Raw genomic sequence first — 13,163 nt, 5'->3', positions numbered from 1 at the left:
GGAGGAGCAGAGGGACAGGGAGACAACAATCTGAAGCAGGCTCTAGTCTCCAAGCTGTCAGCACAGAGCCCAGTGCAGGGCTAAAACTCATGAACCATGAGATCATGATCGGAGCTGAAGTCGGACACCTAACCAACTGAGCCACACAGGCACCCTGGTATTCTTTTCTTTTTGAACAGGGAGACCAGCCTAACTCCCCCCAATTATACTGTATCTGTGCATGTATGCATGTGTGTGTGATATACATAAATATTCAAATATAAAAATAACGAAGAAACTTCGGGTTCAACATAGCTGACTCTCTCTCTAAATGTCTATATATATATATATATATATAATTTCTTCTACCCTCTCAAAGTCCCACTGAAATGACAAAAGAAGTGTGGAAAAACTACATATGTATATATATATGTATATACACACACACTATGCTATACTATACTATACTATATTATACTATACTATAGTGTATATATATATAGTGTCTGGTGGGAATGGATTAGCTATGAAACCTAACAAATGAACAATTATTTCATAGAATTAAAAAGAGGAGACCTACAAAATATTCAGTTTTCCAAGATAGGCTATGATGGACTTCTAAGTCAGTATGAGAACAATGGGGGCTAGAAGAAGGGGGATAATCTAGATAATTGAAGAAATGAAACAGGCATGTTAGTCGGCTACGAAAGCAGTAATTTAGGCCTTGACCCCCCACTTAAGGCATACATAGAGACAAAACAGGAAAGCTAGTAAGTATTGTTTACTATATACCAATTGATGTCCTAAATGCTTTCGTTTATTTTAACTCATTTAATATTGATAACGTTTAGATAAATTTGATAACACTATTAGTCGCATTTTAAAAATGAGTTATCTAGGGGAGCCTAGATATCTCAGTGAGTCGTTTACGACGAGAGTCATTAATGCCTGAGTCAAGATTTGAGGCCAGACAGCTATTGTTGCCTCTCCTGAGACCAAATATATCAGCTATCATAATACCTAAGACAGGCTTCTGATTCAAAGAAAGTGAATCACACATTTCCTTCTGGTTATGGAATAACTGTTATCATCACACTTGCCATCCTCTGTAAACAGCTTACAAAAATTGCATAGTATATTATTCTTTTAGACAGAGCTCAAAAACAGCTAACACATAAGGCAATAGAAATAAGGAAAGCAGCTGCCTATACTACTGTGAAGGGCAGTGACTGAAATAGGGAAGAAAGTGATTTTCTGGAGTGATGAAAATATTTTTATCTTTTGATTAGATTGCTGTTTACATGGGTGAATACCTTTGACAAAATTTATCAAACTGCAGTCTTAAAATTTTAGCATGTGCATAAAATTTGCCTTGATTTATTTTAATTGTGATAAAATATATAACATGAAGTGTGCCATTTTGATCATTTTTAGCTGTACAGATAATGGCATCAAGTACAGATTAATGGCATTAATGTTGTACAATCGTCACCACTCTCCATCTCCAGAATTTTTTGTCTTCCCAAATGTAAAATTTGTACCCATTGATCAATAACTCCCTGTGCTCCAATCCCTTCCCCACCCCGAGTCCCTTACAACCATCATTCTGGCACTACTCTAGATGCCTCATATAACTGCAATCCTAGAATATTTGTCCTTTCGTGTCAGACTTATTTCACATAGAATGTTTCCAAGATTCATCCATGTTATGGGACACCTGGGAAGCTCAGTCAGCTAAGTACCTCCCCCTTGGCTTCTGCTCAAGTCATGATTTCATGGTTCATGGGTTCGAGCCCCATGTGGGGCTTCCCACTGTCATCGTGAAGCCTGCTTCGGATTCTCTCTCTCCTGTCTCTCTCTCTGCCTCCTTCCTGCTTGTGTTCTCTCTCTCAAAATAAAATAACACTTTAAAAACATCTTGTTAAAAATGAATCATCCATGTCCTGGCATGTCAGCATTCCATTCCTTTTTAAAGCTGAATGATATTCCGTTGTGTGTATATACCACCCATTATTAATCTATTCATCTATCAGTGGATAGATACCTGTTGCTTTCATCTTATGGCAATTGAGGATAATGCTCCTGTGAACATCAGTGCAAACTTATTTGTTGAAGTCTCTCCTTTCAGTGTTTTTGGGTATACATAGAGAAGTGGGTTTTCTGGCTCATGTGGAAATTCTACATTTATTTTATTTTTTAGGAACTTATTCATTGTATACAATTGCATACATTCGTTCATCGTATTTATACACAATCTTTTTATTACGTAAAATTGATAATCTCCCATTTTTCATTTCCAATTTCAGTTATTTGCATCTTCTCTCTTTTTTCTTAGTCAGCTAAGCTAAAGGTTTGTCAATTTTGTTGATCTTTTTGAAGAACCAGCTCTTGCTTTCACTGATTTTTCCCTATTGCTTTTGCATTCTCTATCTTTTTCTAATCTTTATTATTTCCTTCTTCCTGTTAATCTTGAACTTAGTTTGTTCTTTAGTTCCTTAAAGTGTAAAGTTAAGTTGTTGATTTGATATTTCTTTTCATTTTTTATATAAGCTTTTACTGATATATATTTCCCTCATGGCACTGCTTTGATATACTCTGTAAGTTTTGGAATGTTGTGTTGTTTTAATTTTCATTTGTCAAGGTATTTTTTTTTATTTTTAACGTTTATTTATTAAAAAAATTTTCTTAATGTTTTATTTATTTCTAGGAGAGAGAGAGAGAGAGACAGTGTGAGCAGGGAAGGCTCAGAGAGAGAGGGAGACACAGAATCTGAAGCAGGCTTCAGGCTCTGAGCTAGTTGTCAGCACAGAGCCTGACGCGGGTCTCAAACCTATAAACCGTGAGATCATGACCTGAGCAGATCAGACGCTTAACCGACTGAGTCGCCCAGGCGCCCCCATCCTTGTTTTTTGTAACAGTTTTTGACATGAAGTCTATTTTGTTTGATATGAGTATAGCCATTCCTGCTCTCTTTCATTTACCGTTTGCAAGGAATGTTTTTCTACCATTTCACTTTCAACCTGTGCTGTTATACCTAAAGTGAGTCTGTTGTAATTAGGATATTGTTAAATGATGTTCTTTAAAAATCCATTTTGTCCATCTGTGTCTTTTGATTGGGGAATTTAATCCATTGACATTTATTTACTCAGGGAAGGACGTTTCTTACTTTGTTATTTATATTCTGTATGATTTACAGCTCTTTATCACTGATAGCCTCCCTTACCGCTTCACTGCCTTTCTTTGTGTTTAGTTCTCTGGTGTGTGTGTGTGTGTGTGTGTGTGTGTGTGTGTGTGTGTTGATACATTTTGATTCCCTCCTCAATTCCTTTTCTGAATACAACATAGATATTTTCTTTGTGGTTACTATGGGGATTACATAAAATATCCTAAAATTATATCAATCTTTTTTAGATTGATGCCGATTTAATTTCAGTCACATATAAAAAATATTCCCACAGCTATACACCACCCACTTTATATTATTGATATCAAAAATTACATATTTATGTATCATGGACCCATCACATAGATTTGTAATGATTTTTATTCATTTGTCATTTATTAATTCAAATAATCTCTGCTTCTTTTTTCACCTCTTTTCTGGGAATCACATAACATACAAATTGGTCTTCTTGGTGGTGTCCCATAAACTCCTTAGATATTACTGACGTTTCATCATTCTTTTCTCTTTTTGCTTCTCAGACACAATAATTTAAATGTCTATCATCCAGTACACTATCCTTTCTTCTGCTGTTTGAGTATGCTGTTGAACCCCACTAGTGAATTTTTCAATACAGTTCTGTATATTGCCAGTCCAGAATATCTGTTTGGCTCCTTTTTATAATTTCTATTTCTTTGTGATATTGTTATCCTGTTCATATATAGTTTTCCTAATTTCCTTTAATTCTCTGTCCCTTTTTTCCTTCAGCGATTTGAGTACATTTAAGATGATTGTTTTAAAATGATTGTCTAGTATGTCCAATGTTGGTGTTTCCTCTGGGTTGATTGCTGTTACATTATTTTACCTTGTAGTATGTTTTCTTGTTTATTTATATGCCTTGTGGATATTTTTTGTTGCAAATTGTTAATTTGAAAAAAAAATTCTGTGACCTCTTCCAGTCTTTGCAGACTGGTTCTGTATTGGGAAAGACTTTCCCTAATTAGCAGTCATGTTCTGAACTCGTGGATCAGCCCAGGATGCGGGCTGAAGGTCTCTTCAAGTCTTCTCTGGTCGTGCATTTTATCTTGTCCTGTGTGTGGCTTGATTATCTTGTATACATGACTCTTGTATACATGGCAGCCTTTGAATGTCTTGTTTTCACAAAGAATCTCAGCGTAACTTCTCCTTGGTGTCTTAGATTTCTGCTGTTGTCCTCTACCCATCATCTCTTTCCCCAAGTGTCATGGACTTGTAGGCCCTCTGCATCTTTCCTAAGCCATGCCTGCTACTGTCCCTGCCTTTTCCTGACCTGTCATCCAAACTATGCTGCTATTCCTCATCTGAGTTGAGTCCAGCAAAACAGAACGCAAAACCTCAGACAGCCAGACAGGGTAGAGCATTGCAAGTAAGATAATCTCTGCTACCTCTGCTTTGGGAGAGGGGATTGGAAACTGGGTGGCTTCTTCCTTTGGACCGTGTTGCCTTGTTCCCAGCAGGACATGGAACAAGGGTCAGTAAAAGCGCCGGAAAATTTCCTACCATCTTGAATGTGTTTCCTTCCTGACTGAGCACTTGCTGTGTTGCTATGGAACACTGTCTATTTTCAAGCACTTCTGCAAGGTTGTTTTGGGTTTTTTTTTAAGGTGTTTTCATGAGAGACTGAAGGCCTCCAGCTTCCTAGTTGGCCAGTTTGCTGGTGTTACTCTTTTCTGCCTGAGATTTTGAAAAGGGTTATTTTCAAATTTCCTTTAAAAAATACATCTATGGTCTGTACCTTATTTATACCTTAAAACGATATAGAATAAAGGGGCACCTGGGTGGCTCAGTCTGATAAGCATCTGACTTCAGCTCAGGTCACGATCTTGCGGTTTGTGGGTTGGAGCCCCAGGTTGGGCTCTGTGCTGACAGCTCAGAGCCTGGAGCGTGCTTTGGATTTTGTGTGTCCCTCTCTCTCTACCCCTCCCACTCTCCCACTCTGTCTGTCTGTCTCTCTCTCTCAAAAATAAACATTAAAAATATTTTTAAAAAGATACAGAATGAAGAGATTGGTGAAAATAGATGAAACAGATACTGAAAATAGAAATCAGGTTTGGCACTATTTGTATAATAAATATAGAGCAATATGGTGAAAATTGTGTTGTGTGAGGTGTGGAGAACCTGTTTTGGGTGAATTGGGGGCAGCAGAGTGAGAGAGGGAGGGAGAGGAGAAGAGAGGAGTCAAAGTTTATATTTAGAGAAAATGTGGTGTTTGACATTCTACATTAATTCTTCTCAGAGACCAACCACACTCCTGAATTTTCCATTGTGTGTTCATGTGAATTAATAAACACCACATTTTTCTTAACCACGTTTAAGTTGGCTTGCAATTGGAATCTTAGTATATCTAAGATAAACCTAATAAGATTTTGGCAAGTTACGTTTAAAGAAAATACCTTTTCTTAAACACGAGTCTGAATAATTGAGCACACACAGATTGTAGGAGATGCCAGTTCCTCCTAAATCAATCTATAAATTCCATGCAACATCTCTCAAAATCCCTAAAGAAGTGTATTTTCCTCACACTTTTCACTAGAAAAAAGTAATTTGATGTCTTCAAATAGGCTCCAGCCTGGAGTTAATTGCGTTAAGTTTACCACATTTTTCTTTCTTTCTTTCTTTCTTTCTTTCTTTCTTTCTTTCTTTCTTTCTTTCTTTCTTTCTTTCTTTCTTTTTCATGTTTAGTATTTATTTTGAGAGAGAGAAAGAGAGATATAGCATGGGAGGGGGAAAGAGAGAGAGAGAGAAAGAGAGACAGACAGAATCTGATGCAGGCCCGATGCAGACGTTAAACTCATGAACCGTGAGATCATGACCTGAGCCAAATCGAGTGCTTAACTGACTGAGCCACCTAGGCTCCCCAAGTATACTATTTTCTTATACAATTGGAATTTTAGAAAAATTTTATGATAAATCATATATAATTCAATATATTATACTTACCAAATGACAGAATTAGCATAAGATTTTTTTTTACATTTGTTTTCTAGCTTATGGTATAACTTCATTGACTTATACTTTGTTTTCTATTAGTACATAGAGGATAGTATCTCCAAAGCTTATTAATCTGTGATTCCAGATTGTAAGCATTATTTATGACCATATTTTCTACTGGAATAATGGATATTTAAATTTTTATATCCTTGCAGTTTGCTTTCACTGGGTATGATGTTGTTATTGAGACTTAGGATATTTCCAACGTAAGGAGAAAGTGGACCTTTGCAATTTTGATTCAGCCAAACAAAAAAAATTCTTTTCGTGTTCTTCTTTTTCCTCCATTAAGAAAACGTGATTGGGTAGACAAAAAGAAAAAGAAAATAAGAAAGAAAGAAAAAGAAAACAGACCTGGTCGTTACCTTGTGTCTCAGGCATTTCACAGTATGACATCTGGCTGCCAGAGGATGCAATTCATGGTCAGTCTTCTGTATGAGAGCAGTTCGGAGCAGCAGGCTGTCCCTAGTAAGAACTTCATCAAGCAACATTCACAAATTGCAGGGCTCCCCGTCTAGGTTAGATTATACTTCCAGACTCTCAGAGGCTTTTATCACAATCACCCTTTTTTGTCTTGGATGAATTACATAATCTATGTGGGAGAATATCAAGGAGAATAAGACAAAATAGCATTCCTTCTTGGCATGCACCTGCTGTTATTTCTGGATCACTGGTGACAGTTTTATTGATTATACATTCTCAAAATAACCTGTGGAATTATAACGCTAGAAAGAACTCCTTGAGGAGAGGTCAACCTACATTATGAAATTGGACATCAAAGTTCTAGTCTGACCATTGATACAAAGAGAAGTGGAATGATGGTTTAGCCTTAGCCTCATTTACCTGTGAAACGTGACCACGCTCTTCCGTGTTCGTTTGTTCTCTGTCTTCACGTCACTGCCCCCACGCGAGGAAAATACACTAAAGGTTTCAACAGGAAGCTTTACATAAGACCTGTTAAAGCATAGGATTCAGACCACACTGAGACCCTGGGATCAATAGCCCAGCCAAGTTAATACCAAAAGGTGAGGCCCAGATATTATTTAACATAACCTTCTCTTTTTATTTTATTTCTGTTTTTATTTTATCTAACCAATATTTCCTTCTCCTCTGGATTATTTTGTACCTATTCATTGTAGAAGCTGAGACAGGTCACTTAAGTGAATGTGAAACTGTCCTGGGTCCACTCTGCGCTAAGGAACCAGAGAGTGAACTGAGAGATCACAGCCTAGTAGTCTCTTAGGGAGCCCCATATGGATTATGCTATTTCTTTAGCTTTCTGCACACTGCTTTGTGGTTATTCAATGTGCTTTCTAAAAAATTTTTAATGTTTATTTATTTTGAGAGAGGGAGAAACAGAGTGCGAACAGGGGAGGGACAAAGAGGGAGACACAGCATCAGAAGCAGGCTTTAGGCTCCGAGCTGTCAGCACAGAGCCCGGCATGGGGCTCAAACTCACAGATGGTGAGATCATGATCTGAGCTGAAGTTGAACGCTTAACCGGCTGAGCCACCCAGATGCCCCGGTTATTTATTATTCTACGATTTATGTCGCATAATAGTGACTGGGACGATGATACTCCATGGCCTATGTCGACATTTTAGAATAGCATAGAATTGTTTTCCTTTACAGGTTCCTTCAGTTTAGTTGCACGGTTCATCCAAATTTGGTTGTTTACGGGCTGCATTTTGCTTTGAGCATGATGCTTAGCTCGATACTCTGCCAGCCCCTTGTTCTCACACACTTTATGATGTACTCAAGCTAGAGTTCAGCTATTCATCTATCACTTTTGTCAGATCAATTTCAGAATCTGCCTTTTCTGATAAGAACCATTGCTAATTTCATGTTGATGACAGCTTCCACAACCTCTAATCACAGTTGTATCCACTCCATTTCAATGCTGCTGTGAATTACTTATATTCTACAAAAGGAGCTTTAGCTTTTGAAGTTTTGAAGCAAAATAATTAAATTGAAGTGTCTACCTTTGCGTAGGCTAGCTTTTTTTCTCCAGTAGTTGTGGATGTTTTCGATGACAGAGTTCTGCTCTTTGTCTAGATGCAGTGCTTCAGTCTTTTACAAGCCGATAACCAGACACTGGTAATACTGCACTTTCATAAAAACAGATGAGATGGGGCGCCTGGGTGGCTCAGTCGATTGGGTGTCCGGCTTCAGCTGAGGTCATGATGTCACAGCTTGTGGGTTCGAGCCCCATGTCAGGCTCTGTGCTTGTTGCTTGGAACCTGGAGTCTGCTTTGGATTCTGTGTCTCCCTCTCTCTCTGTCCCTCCCCGGCTCATGCTCTGTCTGTCTGTCTCTCTCTCTCAAGAATAAATAAGCATTAAAAAAAACCTGATGAGATGATTTATTCCGCAACTATGATTCATTTGGCAACTAGGTTGCCTCATGCAATGACTACCATTGCTATTTACTTGAATGGTGGTTTTAAGAGTGACTCTACCTTAATAGAACTGATATCACAAAAAGCCTGGCTTGGTGATAGGATAGCATTTTATTTATTGTTAATCGTTATTTATTTTTGAGAGAGAGCAAGAGACAGAGCACAAGTGGGGGAGGGGTAGAGAGAAGGGGAGACACAGAATTGGAAACAGGCTCCAGGCTCTGAGCTGTCAGCACAGAGCCCAAAGTGGGACTCGAACTCATGAACTGTGAGATCATGACCTTAGCCGAAGCTGGACGCTTAACTGAGCCACTCATGCGCCCCCCACGCCCCCACCCAACGCTAGCATTTTAGATTGGTTTCAGGCAAGCAAGACTTTATCATTATGTTCTGTACAACTACCTGGCTGCTGGGCTTAGTCAGTCACCACCATCAAAGTTCAGCAGAAGTGATATCCCTTCACAATTAAGAAAATGGAGTGAATTACTCACAGCTGCCACAGGACAAAGAGCAGGAATAACAAAAGCCTGTACGTGCTATATATTGATTTCTTCATTTGGCTGGGCTCTTGTCTCAACCTGAATTCCCAAGAATATACCTGTTTTCTTTTTCTTTTGCTGAGTGCTTAGAACAGAACTGTGTCAGTGAAGAATGTAGTCATTTCCCCAGAATATGTTTATAACAAAATTAAACCTATAACAGTCAATCAGGTGTGTCGTAGCCAATTTCTAATTATCGTGGGCTAAATACAAAGAATTCAGGTGAGAAATAGGGAAAAAAGATTCAAAGACCATAAATCATGCTGCTTTTATTTTTTTGGAAAACTTTAAATTACAATTATTGTTTGTATTTTCCTGATGTAAACAGTGAAACTCAGGGAGTTTTATAATTTTTTAATGTGTCTATAGTCAACCATTCCAATTATTTAATGTGTAGTTTTTATTTGTATTCTTACAAAATGTGTATTTTTATGTGTGCATATAGTTTTATGTATTTGAAATTTAAGTAAATGGTACCATATTATATATATAACGTTTTCTTTCTTACTTTTGCTACCCACGATCATGTTTATGTTTATATCAGATTTGTTACTTCTCAATGATGCACAGTACTCCTGGGTGTATCTCGACTATAATTTTATTCTAGCACTGATGAACTTCCTGATTCCTCCAGCTTTCTGCCATCAGAAAAAAATGTTTGGCATCTTAAGGACATATATGATAGCTTTTTAGGAATATGTGCTCAGGAATAGAATTGATGGGTCCTTGGGATACATCATTTATAATTACGTAAGTCACAGGCACAAATTAATCCTTAAAGTTTTATCTAGGACCTGCTACTAAAAACTCTGTATATTTTGATTGGCCATGGGGCAGGTAGAGGAAGCAACTTTTGAATTGCATTTCAATTTTATAAAAAATTGTTAATTTATATTTTCTATTTTTTTTTTTTTTTGAGAGCGAGAGAGGGAGAGCATGAACAGGGGAGAAAGGCAGAGGGAGATTCAGAAGAGAGAGAATCTTAAGCAGCTTTCACATACAGCATGGAGCCCCAAGCAGGACTTGATCTCCCCACTCTGAGATCATGACCTGAGCTGAAATCAGGAGTCAGATGTTTAACCGACAGAACCACCCAGGCGCCCCTCAATTCTATCTATTTCTTTTGGAGTTATTCTGATTATCTATTTGTTTTCTTGCATCACCATATCGTTCATCGATTTTTTCATACTCCATCACAGGCAGCCTTTTAATGTGCTTGTTTTCTCTAGATTGTTTTATTTAGATGTGCTCTCACAGAATAAATTGTATTATTTTGTGCATATTTCTGTTTACCTGTATGGATTTTATCTCTATTTTTTACATTTTTACACATGCACTAACTGTTTATGTTGCTATGTGTACATGTAATTTGTTGCTTCTAAATGACGAATCATATTTTGTGTGGTTCTCCATTCTACTTTACTTATTCACTCACCCATTAATGGACATTCAGTTTCGTCAAACTCCCCAGCACCCACAAATAACACAGCAAAGGATATAGAAGTACAGTTCTTTTTATGAACCTATGTGAACATTTCTTTGTCATATACCCAGAAGTATAATTGTTGAATCATAGTTTGTGTATATACATACACATTTCTGTGCACACACATACCTATTTGAATAAATATTACTAGATTCCTTTTTAGAACATATGAGCCAGTGCACTCTCCCACTAGCAGTGATTGGCCATATTTGCACATATACAACTTTCTACTTTTTTTTAGTTCAATAGGTATTAAGTGATACATCAGTGTTTTAACTGGCATTTTTCTGATTATTAATAAGTTTGGAAACTACTTAGTATGTTTATTAGGCTTTTTAGAATTCATTCTCCCATCGTTTATATTCTTTGCCTATTTTTTTTAACTCTTACCCCTGTGTTTTAAAGGTTGAATTTTATTTTATTTTTTTTTAATGTTTTTTTATTTACTTCTAGGAAAGAGAGAGAGAGAGAGACAGCGTGAGCAGGGGAGGGTCAGAGAGAGAGGGAGTCACAGACTGAAACAGGCTCCAGGCTCTGAGCTGGCAGTCAGCACAGAGCCCGACGCGGGGCCCGAACCCACAAACCGCGAGATCGTGACCTAAGCGAAAGTTGGACGCTTAACCGACTAAGTCACCCAGGCGCCCCAAAGGTTGAATTTTAAAAGAATCACATATATTCTACATATTAATCCCTTATTAATTTCAGACATTACTAACATATTTTCCTATTCTATCATCTATTAACTTTGTCAGTATCATTAAACAGAAATGAGATTATTGAATTTGTAAATTTAGCTTTATTGTATGTGCTTCTGAATCATGAATCCCCAGACCTAGAGAACAAAAAATATTCACCTACATTTAACATGATTAACTTTACATTGTTTTGCTTTTATATGTAGAACTTCAGTGAATATATGGCCATCTTTTTAAGTATTTTAAGAGATACAGGTTTATATATTGCTTATAGTGAGACAGATTTTCCTATATAATTTGCTAAACCAATTTTTTCTTTTGATTTGTGCTGTTAATTTTGTCATATATTATATTGTATTCATGTTCTTACACATATGCAAATCTATTTATATTTGCTTTCCTTATTCTGTTCCATCAGAGTATTTGGTTTTTCCTTTTTCTTTTTTTCTTCCCTTTCTGGGTAGAGCATACATTATTGAGGGTACATGACAATATAGGGGTCGCCAAGCTCCTCCCCTTCTTTACGGGGATCTGGGATGGAAACTGTGTGGAGGTCAGGAGATTCCCAGTGTGTTGGGGGATGAGTTGGGGCGAGTACTCCCAGCAGCTGAGGGCTTCTGTTCTTCTTGTCACTGGGGCTGGTTGTCCAGTGGTCTCTCACTCCTTGGAGGCCTTGTGGACCATAAGGTGGTCCACCTGGTTGCTATAGCCAAATTCATTGTCATACCAGGAAATGAGCTTAACAAAGTGGTCATTGAGAGCAGTGCCAGGCCCCACATTGAAGGTGGAAGAATGGGTGTCACTGTTGAAGTCACAGGAGATACCTGATCCTCAGTGTAGCACAGGATGCCCTTGAGGGAACCCTCTGATGCTTGCTTCACCACCTTCTTGATGTCATCATATTTGCAGCTTTTTCTAGGTGTCAGTTCAGATCCATGACTGACAGGTTGGGGGTGGGGACATGGAAGGCCATGTCAGTGAGCTTTCTATTCAGCTCAGGGATGGCCTTTTATACACAGCCTTGGCAGTGCCAGTAGAAGCAGGGATGATATTCTGGGAAGCCCCTCAGACATCATGCAGCAGCTTCTCAGAGGGGCCGTCCACGGTCTTCTGGGTGGGAGTGATGGCATGGCCGGTGGTCATGTGTCCCTCCACAATGCCAAAATTGTCACAGATGACCTTGGTCAGATGACCATGCCAAAGTTGTCACAGATGACCTTGGCCAGAGAGACTAAGCCGTTGGTGGTTCAGGGTGCATGGCTGACAATTTTGGGGGAGTTGTCATACTTCTCATGGTTCATGCCCATCACAAACATGGGGGCATCAGCATATGGGGCCCCACCCTTCAAGTGAGCCCCAGACTTCTCCATGGTGGTAAAGACTCCAGTGGATTCTATAACATACTCAGCACCAGCATCACCCCACTTGATGTTGGTGGGATCTCACTCCTGGAAGTTGGAGATGGGCTTTCCAATGATGACAAGTTTCCCATTATCAGCCTTGATTGTCTGTGGAATTTGCCATGGGTGGAATCATAATAGAATATGTAGACCATGTAATTGAAGTCAATGAAAGGGTCATTGATGGTGACAGTAACCACTTTGTCAAAGTTAAAAGCAGCCATGGTGACCACGCACCCAGTAGGGCCAAATCCACATTCTCTGACCCTCACCATCATGTTCAAGAACATGACTGGCACTGTAGCCAAAGATGTGGCTATCTGTCAAATGAAGAGGTGCAGAGTACCTGGAGTATTTAATATATGTTCTTATATGAATACTACCCTATATTGATTACAATGATCCTGTACTCTGTTTTAATACATCGGAAGACAAGAACTCTAATTTCTCTTTTTCAAGATTAACGTGGCTACTTATAAA

General features: G+C 38.3%; 1 pseudogene; it reads right to left on the bottom strand.

Moving 5' to 3' along the window:
* Window positions 1-11,940: 11,940 nt before the first annotated feature.
* On the bottom strand, window positions 11,941-13,029 carry LOC120225133 (annotated as a pseudogene).
* Between the last annotated feature and the right edge of the window lie 134 nt (window positions 13,030-13,163).

The sequence above is a fragment of the Hyaena hyaena genome, unplaced genomic scaffold, assembly GCF_003009895.1.
Source record: "Hyaena hyaena isolate Hyena2069 unplaced genomic scaffold, ASM300989v1 scaffold_1333, whole genome shotgun sequence".
NCBI lineage: Eukaryota > Metazoa > Chordata > Mammalia > Carnivora > Hyaenidae > Hyaena > Hyaena hyaena.
This window is presented reverse-complemented; position numbering and strand designations above follow the sequence as displayed.